This window comes from Protopterus annectens, chromosome 1.part1 (genome assembly GCF_019279795.1).
Source record: "Protopterus annectens isolate FY-2018-M chromosome 1.part1, PAN1.0, whole genome shotgun sequence".
Lineage (NCBI taxonomy): Eukaryota > Metazoa > Chordata > Ceratodontiformes > Protopteridae > Protopterus > Protopterus annectens.
In genome coordinates, this window is record NC_056726.1 from 1,286,846,254 (window position 1) to 1,286,863,564 (window position 17,311).

The following is a 17,311-nucleotide window of genomic DNA, read 5'->3' on the forward strand; positions in this document are numbered from 1 at the left end:
TTATCTGGTAGACCTGTGGAGGAAATGTTTGTTAATACTACATGACTGTTTCTACCCATCTTCCCATAGTCAGGGTTACATATGTGCACTCATACTGTGTGTGTGTGTGTGTGTGTGTGTGTGTGTGTGTGTGTGTGTGTGTGTGTGTGTGTGTGTGTGTGTGTGTGTGTGTGTGTGTGTGTGTGTGTGTGTGTGCTACTAACACACTCTGCCTTGATTTCTATCAGTCACCCTGGTTGTTGTTAGCAGGGACCAGTAGCTGTGACAGCATGACACTTTTAAATATTTCTTTGGGGAGACCACTTGGTGTATGTACTTATCTTGCTGTCATTTTCAGCCTTGGGGTTGGACCATAGGTGTTGGACACAGTATAACTACAGCCTTCTTATAATTACTTTATACCTTATCTTAACTGGGAGACCTGTGGAGGGAATGTTTGATAATAATACCTGACTATTTCTACACATTTTCACAAAATCCTAGTTGAAATTATGCATACAGCTTACTACAATTCCCGGGATTCAAACCGTGGCTGTTTTTGCTAAAAATATGACAAGTGTATGTTTCATCACAAGGAACTATTGAGAAACTGCTGTCTTTTCATTGAATGATTTCTTTCTCATTCTCACTTTGTTATACAGTCTGACCTTGTATTTACAACATTACATACCTGTTCACATAGCATAGTGTGGAAAACAGTGGTTAACACAACATTATTATTCACATATCAGATCTTGGTGCGTGACATTTGTAATATCAGTTAATCTTATGTGTTACAGAGGCACTAACTTTGTCAGATGAGACTTGATTGTTTAATGCTTTCAGAGCTATAGTTGCTATGCATAACCTGCACACATTTCAAATCATACCATACCAGAGTAAACACATTAATGCATACCTGGTCCATCACATACACAGGCTGGACTATGGTAAACAGTTATTGCTATGAATACTTACACACTGCTGGGACATCACCCCTCTGTCTTGCTTCTTGGACCCACTGTTCCAAGAGCTCCCTCTTCCTCCCCTTCAAATCAGCATAGTGGTGCCAGACCTGCTTACCAGTCCGAGGGATACCAGTGGCACTGGTGAGATCATGGGTGAGACTTTCCCAGACTTCTGCTTTGTATTGGGAGCCCTGGTACTGGTCCTGCAGCAGTCTCACATCATGTTTTTTACAAGGAGTCCTACCATGACCTTGGACTCCTGTATGCCACAGCGCTACACCCGAAAGCGCATGCCCTCTCCAACACCTGCCATACTGCCTACAGTGGGGAGCTACAACCAGTTATGAGGTGTATTCCTGCCTGTGATGTTTAAATACGGCCAATTTCCCACCCTTTGCCATCATTGGACAGTTTTGAATATGCTGAGCTAAGCTAAGTCACTGGCAAACCTGCTTAGCTAAGGTTGGCACTGCTTACCAATGGGCAAATCCACTTAGCTGGGCTACTCATTGCTTAGCTTACATCCAGTCAGCATAGCTGTGCAGTGCTTAGCATTGCATATGTTTTATTTTATTGGACTACCACCTGTACGGGATTGATTCATCATTCATTACATATTATAAATTTGTTTACCTTCCATGACATCCCCCAATATGCTTTCATGACATTTATTCTTGTGTGACTATACTGTATGGGGCACTCTGGTTGTGAAATAAAAGTTACTTCCTACATAAATACACAAATAAATTAAAATTGTAATGATTTCACATACAAAATGGAAATGGTTTTGGTGAGACTCAAACCATGAATGATTATATGCAAGGCATATGCACTAGCCACTACACTATTGTACTACTGCTTATGTTGGATGTCTATTGCTATTTAACTTATCTTGCTGTTGCAGCTGGGCTAAGCATAGCTAAGCAATGGACACACCTGCGCAGCTACACTTAAACTTATTGCAGATGTGAAAAAAATATATTTTTTTGCATTTTTTACTTCATACCTTTCAGAATATCTGTGCAAATGCTAAACCTGTTATTCTATCAACTTTCTATAAGTTTGTAATGGCAACATTTCGGAGTTGTCCCTTATGGCTTTGTCCAGATTGCTTACTCTAACGGGTTGTGATGTGTGCATTATATACTTCCTACCCTTCAAAAAATTCATGCTAATGCTAAATCTGTTATTCTATCAACTTTCGAAGTTTGTAATGGCAATTATCCCTTATGGTTTTGTCCAGATTTATTACTCTAACAGGTTGAGAGGTGCAATGAGCAATCTCGCTCTATTTAAATTGCCATACGACAATTCTGGTGTGCAGGGGGTGTGTGTATCACTGCTTTCAAACACACCCCCTGCACTCGTACACATCCCCATCTATGTTTTACAGCACGGCAGTGCGCCTTCATACATATGCACGGTATGCTGCCATGCTGCACGGGAACAGTCCCTTCCATGCAAGAATAAGCTATTCTTGCACGAAAGTTTGCTGAATCCATGCACGAGTGAGTAATGGGATGGAAAAGTCAGTTTGTTTAAGGTCATCTGATAACCTTGATACATCTAAAACATGTTTGGACAACTGGACTAGTAATAACTATACTTGGCATGCTAGGAAGACTGTATTCTTTGAAAGTCATTATCTATGAATATGTGCAATGGTGAACACATTAGAAATAAAAATAAAACTTTCTCTGCATTAATAAATAAAATTTAAAAAATAAAAATATGTATATAAAAATCTACATAATACGCAATTGCTAAAATAACTTCCTTAAAAAATTATATAAAAGTAGATGACCTAAATTAGAACTATAATATGCATTTCAAATATATATAGGATTTGGTATACAAACATAGCTTTTGAATGGTGGGTTATTTAAATATTCAGTCTTATTGTATCAGTGATGAGAAACCCACTTATTTCATGCAATAAAAGAATAAATTAAAATAAATGTTTTAAAGGGGGCAAGGCACTCTCTACCCCCTTTAGGAGTTATTTGCCCTTTGTCTCGCCTACTTATATATACTAACTTGTGGTCAAAGAACCTTTAAAGAAAAGTTCATACCCCTTTTTCAAGACTGTGTGATCTATGACTAAAGTACATACCTGATTACTGAATAAAGGATAGAAAGTATTTAAAAGCGAAGCCTTTCAGTAATCCATCTATGAGCTGACACCTATAAAATATTTTACTTATAATAGCCACAAAAATACTTTTGTGACCCATGTAGAAAACTACACAAAGTGGTACCCATAATGTTCCTAAAGCCACATACTAATCTCTCCACTGTTAGAAAGATTATACAAATGATGAAAATAAATCCTTACCCCAGAAGGAAAAATGATTGCCACTCAAACATCAAGCAAGGAAAGAAAACCTGAACAAAAATCAAACTGTAAATTACAGATGCAACATCTAAATTAATACATTAAAAACATTTCATTTAAACATTCAAACATCCCAACCCATTCCTTCCCTCATTCACTGTAGTTAATGTCAGAGTCTTTCAAAAAAAGAAAACGTTTACAGTTTTTGCTTGCATGGCACACTAAATAACCATTTTGAAAGGAATGTTTCCCAAAGTGGCCCATCTTGACCCACAGAGACTTCTGTTAACACTAAACAATCCAACGATAAACACATGCCAGTCTTCCTTGAAAAAAATGTGGCCACAGTACCTAGGAAATGCTGCTACAATGCCCAAGTACAAAACTACACCTTTAACACTCTGACAACCCAACCTAATCTAGTCCCAAAACTTAACAGACTCCCAAACACAAAACTCACAAAAAATCTCTACGACAAAAATTAAGCCCCATCTAATAAATAGGGAAAGTTTACAGCTGCTGCGTCACTGTTGTACCTGGTTTGAAACCTAAAAGAAACCACTAAAGTATGAAAATACTGACAGCTGTTTAAATTATATTACCAGCCAATCAAAAATGAATGAGAAGGAATCACAGAAAAGAAAATAAAGGAAATAAGTCGATTTAAAAAGCAAATAAAATAGTATTAAAATCTCACTTGAAGTAATTCCATCTTCCTTAGTAATGAGGTCTTCATAAAAAGGAGACACATATTGAGCTACCCTGTTGAAAAAGGCCAGACTTGCTAACCCACTGAAATCACTGAGAAGTCAAACAACAATAAAAATAATATTAAAAAGTGGTTATTAAATATATGAGTCTAATATTAGATATGTATAACATCTTGCCCTGTAATGGTAGAGAAAACATCTCCAATGAGTGACCTTAGTACCCATAAAATGCAGTCCCTTCCCCTATATCATGTTACTCAGCACATTTAATACCAAACAGTCATATACAGTATACCATGTTTTCATGTATGTAGTATATATGCAGGGAGATATAAATGCACATGTGTGTGTTTGTGTGCACGCGCGCGCGCGCGCGTGTGTGTGTGTGTGTGTGTGTGTGTGTGTATGTGTGCATGCGTCTGCATGTGTGTGATTGTGTTTGTTTGTCTATGTGTGATTGTGTTTGTTTATGTATTCATTTAAGTATAACTCCATGTGCATCTCTATAAGAAGATGGGGATAATTTTATGACAATAAGGATTTCTTCAATCTAAGTCTGAATTTCTCTGTTATGTATTTTGTGTTGTCAAAACATAGATTGGTCATTAACTTTTACCATTTAGTAATAAAATAAGTAGCAAACTTAAAGCAAAGTGAACCAAGAACTTTGTTTATTTTGTGTTTTACTTATGTGAAAATGATGGCTTCTGCCTCTCTCCACAGCTCTTTAATCTTAAAGTAGTGCTTTGCTTGCATTTTTGAGGCCTGTGGCATTGTGGAAAGGAGCTAAATGCTGAGGGAGTCACCCCAGCCAGATAGGGTGGTTCAGCTGGCCAGCCTTTTAGCCACATTGGTCTTCCAAGTGCCACTAATTACAGGCCCCAGTTTATATTACACTACTCCTCAGTACTTTGGTGTAGAAGTGTCTCATCTCTTTGCTGTGTAGCTGAGTAGCACTCAGGAAAGAGCTCCAAAATGTAAAAAACAAGCTAAGCCAAACTAACACTGAAATGATGTCAACAGTCTTTATGAATCTTGGCCAAGAAGGAGGAGGGAATGTCACTGAGGAATGGAAAAGAAAGAGAGTGAGAGAAAGGAATCAGAAAGACGTCATGTCTGTGTTTTCCACAAAACAGTCAGCAGCTGGAATGGTCAACTGGCTGGAAAAAGTAGCCACTGTCCGCAGAATTAAATGGCATAATCTTTTGTGGTTACCCAGTGTATTCTGCTGTGCAGCTGTCTTATTTTATATTGGGTGGCACCAAACACCATTCCTTTGAATTGTACATAATTAAATGTGACTTGCCCTTTTTCTGAACCCTGACCTGCAGTAGTTGGTCCATGAAGATGTCTGTATTGTACACATCTACAGATACTTAATCCGGCTAGTAAACAGGTAGCCCTTGATTTAATTCTTCTTCACTCATCTATTTTTACTGTCTGTAATTCTCACTGTGGTTGGAGGACACTGTACTGCAATTCTCACTGAATCAAATGTTGCATAAACATAGGAATTTTATTTGTACTCCTGCCAGTCATGAGGTTCTCATTAACAGCAAATTTCTCCTGGCATAGGAACACCACATGGGCATCACTGAGTACATTATGCCTGCCAGAGAATAAACATATGGTTTCCTTCCTCAGCGTGATGTCAGTCTTACCATTTATAAAATATGGCACTGCAAATCCTAACAAGGAAAGCACCCAGACCTGCATTTTTAGTTATTGGTGGGAATCTTACCAATATCCAGAGAACATGCAGTAACGCTGCTTTTGCTGTTAAAAGATGTCTCAGGGGAAGGTGATTGTGATCCCACTGTAACACAGTAACAAATGTTTCTCATTTATTGGCTTAAATTCATAAAAATTATGCAAAGTGATGCAGACAGCAACAGAGTGAAGTCATGACCGTATTAATAAGTTTATTGTATAAATCAAGGCAAGTTTCAGAAGCATAGAAGTGGGTTGTACTAGACTTGATGAGATACGAAGACTACACCGATCAGTTTAGCATTAGCGTTCAAGCATACTCTTATTCAGAAGTTAAATTTCAAAAAAATGTGTCTGAATACAGTCCTCCTTAATAATTAGTCATGCACTGGTCTACATGCACAGCACCCATTTTAAGCCAATATTGTGATGAAATCAGGCTGTGAGTAGTGGCACCTGATAAGATTGGTATATAGTCAGGTAAACCAATCTAGATATTTTTCTTTAAATTACAGTATTACAGACTGTGGTTTACAATAACTACAGAAAGCAACTACAGTATATAAATGCCACTATACTCTAAATAGAATTTGCTCAGAAATGTGGTGATAATTCAGGAATCTCTGTATGCAGAGGTGACCTATAAGGAAACCAGACCTGCTTCATTAATTTCTGCATTGCTCTTTTTACTTGGCTGTAATGCCAAGACTCAGAAGTTTGCACTCCGTCACAAGCTGTTTGTGATTATCATCTGTGGGTTTTCTGATTCACTGCAGCCCTATTTCTTAGTACTTAAATGCTTTTCAGTGAAGTCCAACATTTTCTGAGTCTCATCCGTGTTACAGAGATGAAAACAAGGAAGGTGGTGTAAAATGACTTTTGCCTGCTGTTAGCGATATCCTGGATAGACAGCAAGTTCAGTGCAGCTGCTGACAAATGAGCATAAGGTCCTATGCCCTACCCCCTCAATAAAAGGCAATACCCTCTTGCAAAAGAAAAAAAAATGGAGGAGATGTTAATTAAATGCCATGGAGAACATACACGCTTGCCGACAATAAACATACAGTACGGCTAGTCAAGCCATAATGATACAGTAAGAGATGTAGTAGAAAAAATAACTGCGAGTGCACACAGACCATAATTAAACAATCAAATATACAGTATAAAAAAGAAGCAAGTGTATAATAAATGACAAGAGGTGCAGTAAGAAACAATCCTACTGTTATAATACTAACACCATACAAAATCATTCAGAAAAGAATACAGTGCAAGTGAAAAGGATCATGGTACAAATCTTCAAAGCAAGTTATGGTACTTGAATTAATACTATAGTATGAATGTACTCCATCATTACTGTAAGGAGATGGTACTTGAATTAATACTATAGTATGAATGTACTCCATCATTACTGTAAGGATTCATAGGTTTCACAAAAACCTTCTGAGTAAGTGATCTTTATAAGCTATATCGATAATCCATAACCATGGCCACATTAAAGCTAGGACAGGTTGGTCATTTGCATTCAAGCTCCCATTCTATGACTGTTCTCCCCTAATGATTGAACCAGTTGCGATAAGGGCAGTAATCCAGGTTTAACACCAGGGGGTGAAGCTTTAATTCTATAGAGCATATATAATTTGTTATAAAAGCTACTATCCTATCTCATGCCATCCCAACCTATGCCATCCCATGCTATCCCATCCCATCCCATCCTATGCCATCTCATCCTATACCATCCTTTCCCATGGCATCACATCCTATACCATCCCATCCCATGATGTCCCATCCTATGCCATCCCATGATGTCTCACCCTATGCCATCCCATGACATCTCATCCTATGTTATCCCATGCCATCCCATCCTATCCCTTCCCATTCCATCACATCACATGATAAAGTGATTTATTGTCCATTACAGTCAATACTAATGCAGTTCTTAATACAGCCTCTCTCTCACTCTTTTTTCATGTAATTATTTTTATTATTTATATACCTTTTGTAGACGAGATAAATCTTACTGGGCATGGCCCTTTTCAGAAAGGACCTGGGAGTTACAGTATAAGATGCATGAACAAGAGCAGTTTCATGTAAATAGCTGCTTTAAATGTATTACAACGGACACAATGCGATGAGTAGTATTAGATAGTGCACAATCGCAAAAAAAAAAAAAAAAAAGTTGATAATTACATGCAAATACAGTGCTTACACTCAATATGTACACCAACATAGAAACAACATAGAGTTGCCAATATATATTGTTATGTAGGCAGTGATAAAGGTTGTAAAAGGAAGCAAAATTCAAGAAATGTATAGCTGGAGAGGTTAGTAAAGTAGTGAAGATGTTTTTATGAAAGGATCATAGCAGAATATTTAGGATGGCATGAAGTAAAGTTGTATTTTCTTAGAAGGCAGCAGGCAGCTGAGGCTTTCACAGTGAGGAAGTAAAACTGGTTTGTGAAATGCTTCATGTGAGCTTTTCACTGATTTCAGATATACACTATATACTGCAGTGGTGGTGCTGCGGTAGCATTGTCGCCTCACAGTAAGACGCTGTCCTGTTCGATTCTCAGCTAGAGCGTCTTCTGTGTGGGGACATGTGTGAATGGGCGTACCTTCGTTGAAGGTTGTGCGTCAGAGCTGGCAACTCTGCATGTAAAAATCTACTGCCAATCATTAGCGGACCGGAGTTCCGCTGTGTCGATCCCTAACCGGGAAAAGCCAAAAGACACAACAACAACTACCACCCATAATTATTATTTGCATTGGCCTCACCAAAATGAATAAATAAAATGCATAACTATATAGATGTATGCATGGATAATACATACTTACATAAATAAACTGCACATAATCATGCTTACAGCCCACAGAATTGAGTTCAAGCACCATTTAAACAGAATATAACAGCATGTGTTTGCTTCACTATTATAACTGAAAGTAATAGTCATCTACTTAATTAAAAACTCTGTATTTAAGCTCTTACCCATTTAACTAATATATATATACTATACTTAGCTTAGGCAGCTAGAAACAAAGCTGGAGGAAAATGTAAAAATAAATTAATTTGATATTTATAGTATAAAAGATACTATGTTTGACTTAAAGAACACTGGCTCTTGTAGTCATCCTGCAGTCTTTTTTAACTGTATTACACTTTATACCTTTCTCAGTCCACAGTTTTCATATGTGTATTTCTGTCTCGGTTCCATGTCAGGTGTAAAGTGTTACATTTTCCATAATTTGTTTTGCTAAATAGAATCTACTAGGGTAGGAGTTCCATTCCTCTGACTTATCAAAGGTATGCAAAGTTAGTTTAATAATAACATAGTATAATCTACACATAACAACTTGCCATGACTACAGATATATGGGTGCATTCAAGTTGCAGGAGGCCCTTCTTTTCTGGCATTATATTATTCAGCCTCTTGGCATTAAATAGAGACATTTTAAAGTGTTTAAAGTTAACATTTATTAATCCGGAATGTTCAATAGAGGAACTCTGACTAAAATGTCTCAATTGGTTTGTGTTTGCGTGTATGTGCATGTGTTTGGGGGGTACTTTGGCCAGAATCTGAAAGCCATTGGCATGATAAGACAGGTGAAAAACATTCCCGAGAAAGCAGTAAAAACACCTGTCAAACATCTCATTCCCTCCTGACACATACTGGGTCCCTCTAGAATAACAAAGCTGCATGGCCAATTGTCGAAGTCAAAGCCAATTATCGTTTTTCAGCATTTCAGAATCAGCATCATTCTGGATGATGGAATGATACCACTACAGACCAGTGTCTTATTTGCCTTGGACACATTTAACTAAATCTATCATATCCTTGGATAGAGTACACAAGATCATTCCCTCCTACATGTGATGTGAAAATGTCATAATCATAGTTTTCAGGGTGGAGGGATGTGTCATCTTCCATTAGATCACAGATCCTGGCTTCAGAAATAAAGCTATCACTCTCCTTTCCCCATGCTGGTGAGAGTAGTGTCAGCGAGCCTAGTACTATATTTAACTGTTACTAAAACATTACTCTATCAGAGCATGCATATTTGGACCTAAAGTGCTTGGATTTAACATTCTTGTGAGTCTGTGATGTATGCGCACTTGCTACTCAAGAGTGTGGTGTCAATGAGGATGCTAACATTTTTGTGAGTCATTGATGTATGCACATTCTCTACACAAATGTGTGGTGAAGATGAGGATGTTAAGATTCTTGTTAGTGATGCATGTGCAATTGTTAAAAAAGTGCATGGTGAAGATGAAGGTGCTAATGTTCTTGCGACTCATTAATGTATGTGCATTTGCTACACAAGTGCATGGTGAAGATGAGAATGTTATTTTGTGACCTAATGGCTGAGATTTTTAAACCATTGTCTAGGAGCTTTTCGTAGTATTTTCTTGACATCCTCAGCATACATTATTGCAATATAGATCCACTATGCTATGGCTGGGTCTGTGAGATGCTTAGCAAATGAAATTTGTGGAAAGCTTCAGGTTCAATAAATGTTTACACATGCAGGTAACATAAGGCACAAGAATAACACACGAATGCTAACAAGTGCAAATGTCGCACTGGCAATTTCAAGCAAAATAAGCATATATCAGATAAAGCTAACACCAATAACTTCAAGTGCAGGGGCATCCTGTAGGTTAGATATGTTTATACTGCAAAATTCAAATTTATTGGACAAATTTACACTAATAACTTCAAATACATATTGATAGATCACTTTAGCTAAAACTTCATAGTAGGGTAAACAGTAGTGGGCAACAGTAAATAATGGCAAAGAACAACAGAGCTCTCAGTTTAAACATCATAGTAAAGTAACCAGTAATGGAAAAATAATCCACAATACCAGTGAGTAACACAGTACTATAAAATGTAATAAGAAACAATGGACAACTGGTGATCAATAGTGCAGTCAATGCACAATACCAGTGAGTAACACAGTCCTATACAATGTAATAAAAAACAATGGAAACTGGTGATCAATAGTGCAGTCAATGCACAATACCAGTGAGTAACACAGTCCTATACAATGTAATAAGAAATAATGGAAACTGGTGATCAATAGTGCAGTCAATGCACAATACCAGTGAGTAACACAGTACTATACAATGTAATAAGAAGCAATGGACAACTGGTGATCAATAGTGCAGGCTATGCACAATACCAGTGAGTAACACAGTACTATACAATGTAATAAGAAGCAATGGACAACTGGTGATCAATAGTGCAGTCAATGCACAATACCAGTGAGTAACACAGTACTATACAATGTAATAAGAAATTATGGACAACTGGTAATCAATAGTGTAGTCAGTGTGGAGTAGCACTGACAACAATAATGATAAGTATAGCTGGTAATTTCACTTAGCAGGACAATATTATGATTAATTGCACAACTACTAATAACTTGGTTTGATTTATACCCTAAATATTGGCTGTGATGAGCAATAGTGGCTACAACAGGGCAAATAATGGTATGCCAAACATCAACAGTAGTTTGCAGTTCTAAAATGACTAGCTAAAATAGCATGGCACTTGCTATTACAGGGCTAACAGTGTAGCAATAACAGTGCTGTTTTTAGCTTGCTTTATTAACTAGCATTAAGGAGCAAATAAATAATGGTGTTGTTTATAGTTTAATTTTCAACTCAATGATATCAATAAACAAAATTACTTCAGCATTGTAACTCCAGACCTCCACAACTAGCATGGAGTATGTTATTACTAGAGCTCAGAAGTCTGATGGCTTGTGGAAAAAAACTTCTATTAAATCTGGTGGTTTTGTTTATGGTATATCCTGTCAGAAGAGAAACACAAGAACAGACCATGGGCATGGTGAGTGCAGTTTTTGACTATTTTTATGGCTCCATTTTGGAAGCAAGTAGAGTAGACGGGAGCGTGGACCTGATAATTCTCTCCACCACTTTCACCACCCTCTGGAGAGGTTTGTGAACTGAAACCATGCAGTTCCCATACCACACAGAGAGATTACTCATCAGGATGCTTTCAACAGTACCCCTGTAAAATGTTGTAAGAACTGAAGCTGGTAGTTTTGCTCTTCTCAACCTTCTTAGAAAGTGTAAACACTGTTGCACTTTCTTGACAATGCAATTAGTGTTTATTGACCAAGACAAGTCTTCAGCGATATGCACCCCCAGGAACTTGATGCTTTTCACCCTTTCCACTGTTTGTCCTTTGATTGTAAGTGAAGAATGAGCCTTACATATCTTCCTGAAGTCTACTATTATCTCCTTTGTTTTATTCACATTGAGAGCCAGATTGTTGTTGTCACACCAGACAATCAGTTGGTCCACCTCCTCTCTGCAGGCTTTTTTATCACCATTGCTGATGAGACCCACCACTGTAGTATCATCTGCAAACTTAATAATGTGGTTTGTGTTGTACCTAGTGATGCAGTCATGTGTCCGCATGGTGAACAGCAGGGGACTCAGGACACATCCTTGAGGTACTCCAGTGTTCAGTGTGATGCTCATCAAGGTGTTGTTGGCTACACATACCTTTTGTGGTCTGTCAATAAGAAAGTCCAGAATTCACTTGCATAAAGGAGTGCTAACACCCAGATGGATCAGTTTCTCAATCAGATGTTGAGGGATGACCATGTTGAAGGCCGAGATGAAGTCAATAAATAACATGCAGACATAACAGTTTTTGTTCTCCAGGTGTGCCAAGGATAAGTGAAGTGCCAGTGAGATGTCATCTACCGTAGAGCGATTGGATCTATGAGCAAACTGGAGTGGGTCCAGTGTTTCAGGAAGACTTGATTTTAAGTAGTCTTTGACCAATTGCTCAAAGCACTTCATTACAGTGGAGGTTAGAGCTACTGGGCAATAGTCATTCAGGCTTGAGGGTGGAGACTTCTTGGGCAGTGGTATAATGGTTGTATTCTTGAAGCACTTGGGTACTGTGACTTGATGCAGATAGATGCTGAATATGTCGGTGAGAACAGTAGTTAATTGGTCAGCACAGTCCCTGGGCACCCACCCCAGAATATTGTCAGGAACAGCTGCCTTTCTTGGTTTTACTCATTGCAGCACCCTTTGAACATCTGCTGGGTGAAGGGGGAGCACTTCATCTTCTTGGTTGGTGGGCAGTTTCATTGCTTTTGTATTGTTTCCCTTCTCAATCCTGAAGTAGGTGTTGAGCTCATTGAGAAACTCTGTTGTCATCACATTGAGAAGGTAGGGGCCTGTGGTCTGATATGGATTGTATACCTTGCCACAGATGCCTGGAGTCCCTCAGATCTGAGAAGTGACCCTGAAGTTTCTGTACATAGGCCCACTTAGCCTCTCTTATTCCTCTACTTAGCTTCACTCTGGCTTCCCTAAGGGCCTCTTTGTCTTTAGACCTAAAGGCAGCATTGTGTGCCTTCAAGAGCTCGTACACTCCACTTGTGGGTCAGGGCTTCTGATTCGCTCATGTGATGATGCTCTTGTTGACTGTCACATCATCCACACACTTTGATATACAGGCCATCACAGATTCTGTGTACTCATCCAGGTTAATTTTGTGGTCCATGATAGCCACCTCCTTGAGTATATTCCAGTCCGTGCTTTCAAAGCAGTCCTGGAGTGCTGAGATTGCTCCCTCTGGCTATACACTTATTTGTTTCCTGGATGGCTTTCCTCTGATTAACAATGGCCTATATGCTGTTAGTAGTATAATGGAGAGATGATATGAGTTACACAGATGTGGATGAGGATTAAGAAGCATGACATTTCAAATGGAAGCATGCACAATGGTGAACTATATTCCTGGGGGAAGTAAGCTGTAGGTTTCATGGGCATCTGATCATAAGATATTGATAGTGTGTCCTTTAGTTAATCTGCTGGCCACAAAGGGGAACATATGTAGGTTTAAAAATCAGTAGGGAGATACCTAGGAAAAAGGATGCACCTTTCCTTAACTGGAAACCTTTGTGCCTTTTGAAGGATCATACAGTGATCTTCTTTTTAAGAAGAAAGGGACATGTCTCTACAGATACTGTTAGCTGTGGTCTGGAAAAAGTTTAGATATTTTTGTAAGCATTGACTAAGGTTGGCTGACTATATGCAAGTTGTGCCATCAGAATCCTTTTGCCTGGCTGCTCTGGCAGCAGGAAAGAAGACATGAGAGATCCATTTAGACCAGAAAAGGATTGACTTGATTTACTGGTAGAGATATGATGTTGAAAGTTTAGGTTTTGGTCAAGTGTGATACCTAGGTATTTGAAGTGACTGGCTGTTTCTGTGGGTAGCTGGTTGCTAAGTAAAATATCCCATTGAGTGAAAGTGGTGGGATGTTTTTGTTTAGTGCACAATATCATAGATTTTGCCTTCTTATTATTGAGCATATGGTTATTTTTGAATAGCCAGTTGGAGAGAGAAGGGAATGTTCTTCAGGGAGAAGGGGAAGGACTGGCCCTGTACTTGACTATGTCATCTGTCTGAAGCAGGTCCATGGGTAGATGAGTTATAAGAGGGAGAAAAGTAGAGGGAATAATATATATCCTTGAAGTGCTCCCTTGATTTGGGGATGAAGAAGAGAAGAATCCAAATTGTATTGACCAGGAATTTGCTAAATTGGGACAAAAATCTTGGCTAATTCCAGCTGAAATAAAAAAAGGCCTTTGTCAGGTTAATGAAGATAGCACCTGTTAAACATCATTTGTCCATTTTCTTGAGAATATCTTAAGTGTGGCATCATGGTTCTATGGCCAGTCCATAATTCCTGCAAGTGTAATAAAGGATGTTTCATACTCTGCTCCATGTTCCATGGACACAGCACCTAATGGTCACTTTGTACTATAATCTCACTTCACGAATCTTGTACTTTCTTCTGTGTAGCTATATGGTATCTTCTGAATTACAGTCTGTGCAGCTTAGCAGATAAGGTATCACTATAAATGAACTGGATCCTGGCATTCAGACTTCTACTTCTGTTTGTCTATTCTCCAAATATGAAGACATTCAGCTGGACCAAAGCTCCAGAATCATACTTGAGCCAAATCTTTTGGGTATTTCTCATTTAACAAGGAATGAAAATCATAACCTTTGGTCTGTTTCATAGCAAGCATGCAAATGGCCAAGGTAACATATAAAATATATTTACAATGCTATTTTTATGTCAGTGGAGCAGAATTCAAGGCACAAAGTCTCCAAAACAAGTTCTTACTACACACACACACACAAAAAATAAGCATGGAATAAGTCTACTTAATTTTTTGTCAACAGATACTTGTTATACTGGGGAAGCATTGCTCAATAAGCTCAACACAGATGCAGTTTAAATATTTAACCCAAATAATTAACAATAAAGATGCAATTATGAGTCAAAATTGGTCTAGTTTAAATTTTACTGCTGGCTTGAATACTCAAATTACATGTGTGGTTTGCTTTTTTTGAGTTTTGACCTTTTACCTGTTTGATTGCTATTTCTTATCATGCACTTGTTGAATGACTCTGTAGGGGTTTCTGCTGTGATTTTGTGATGAAAGACTCTGTAGGGGTTTCTGCTGTGATTTTGTGATGAAATATTGTGGAGCAAAATCACAGAACAGTAGCAATTACATTCATAACCACACAAATCATACTTAGTGCAAATGTCATTATTGTAGCAGTTTTCTTAGTTAGCAATACCATACTCAGCTTTGTCTCTGACCTTTTTAACTGTCCCAGTCCCTCATTATTATTGACTTTCACTTGATTTCAAAGCAACAAACTTAACGTTCAAACTTAATCTGCTTATGATATTATTTGAAATCAGTAACTTTCTCTGAAAAAATGTAAAAACATACGTGATGCCTGAAGATAGAAAGTGCTGTAGAGGAAGACTTGAGTGGACGAGGACGGAAAGGATCAATATTCAAGTGTCTGAACTTAACATGGTGCCATAGAGTACAGTGAAGATCTAGGCTCTGGGATAGTTTTGCAGGATTGCTGGGGAGGGAAATGCCTGTGCGGGCATATAGTCAGTCTATTTTCCCAGATTGTTCTTGTTTCCTGTAGTGAACCTCTTCCCCTTATTCTTTAAACCTCCTTGAAACATTTTTTTTTCTAGAAATTTAATTTCCCTGTGCATTATTGGGAACATTTATTCTGTTTCTTGAAAGAGAAACCTTAACTGGAAGAAACTGTACTGTTATATTTTGGAAAGGAGGTTTAAAAAATTCTGGGTAACCTCCTGAATTAACTTTTCCCTTTCATCTGATCACAACAGATGAAAGACCAAACGCTACCAAATAACACTTCTTTATCTATGGGAGCATTCAGGACATTCTTTGATATCCGTTCTGAGAATGTAGCCAGGCAAATCTGTTCATGATATTGACAGCTGGTCACATGAACAGTGCCAAAAGCTAATTTTAAAGAGTGTTGCTCATGTGACACATAGGAAACACTACAGATTTCAGGGATGCTTTAGCTTCTGAAGGAGGGAGGTTTGCAATTCATTTCATTATACTGTGAAAAGAAGTCAGCAGACATTTACACACATGAGCCTGACAATTTACTGTTCTGAAAGCCAAGGTGGAAGAATAAACTTTTCCCCCCAAACCTATTAAAGGATTTTGCCAGTTTGTCAAAAGAGAAAAATGCTACCTACTGTAAGCAGTTAAGCAGACACTAGCACTGAAAGATACATTATGGTAGAATTTGATTTAGAGTTAGAAAAAGGAATTTTGGGAGTGGGGCACTTTATACAGCTTATGCAGCTTTCTTTGAACGGGTAAATGAATGTCAGGTAAACTGCAGGCTTCTATAATTGCAGCCTTTAAGGATAGCAACACAAGAGGAACAGCTTCAGGTTGAGGAAAATCCATGTGTAACAAATCATATCTGTTGAGATTCTGGTATGTTTTTCCCTACTGAAACAATTGCTCAGTCTGGCAATAGCATCAGAAAAGAACAACTCCTCATGAGGAGATTCTGAATAAAAAGATTCCACTGAGTCAGATTCTCCATTCTTTAGAGGGGTAACTTGAGAATCACAGTCCAAGTCTAATTCCTATCCCTCAAACTGGGAATCAGCAAGGCAGAGACAGGAAATTATTTTCCTTCTGCCTATGAGATGATATAGCATTTAACAACTAAAAAGGTTCTAAATAAACCCTTATCAAAGTCCAGCCAATCTTCCTTATCTGCTTTAGGAGAGGAAAAATTCAAGTTTTATGTTTCTTTTTTCTGGGATAAAGTTCCTCAGGTGCGCTTAGTGAAGGAGCAAACCATGGTCCCTTTACCAGTGTCTTTAAAGATGGTTTTCCCTTACCTGAAAAGGGCAGTTGAAAAGCCATAGAAGTCGTAGTGACTTCCTGAGCAGCAACGAGACAGGGAGATGAGCAGTTTGAGTGACAACTGATGGCCAACCATTAGTGTTTGAGGTAAAGAGGAACCTGAAGAAAAGAGTGAAATCTCCTGGAAGACATTTTACTTCTTGGGGCTGACAGAGGATTCCGTAGTATTACTGGAACTCAGGGCCATCTCCTAATTACAAAAGGAGTCTCACAGGTGGATAGTGGTGCCTTCAAGAGTCAGTGTTAACTCCTGACTGAAAAATTGCTTTCTGAGGCTTTAGTGATGCGCACTAAACACGTGATCTCGA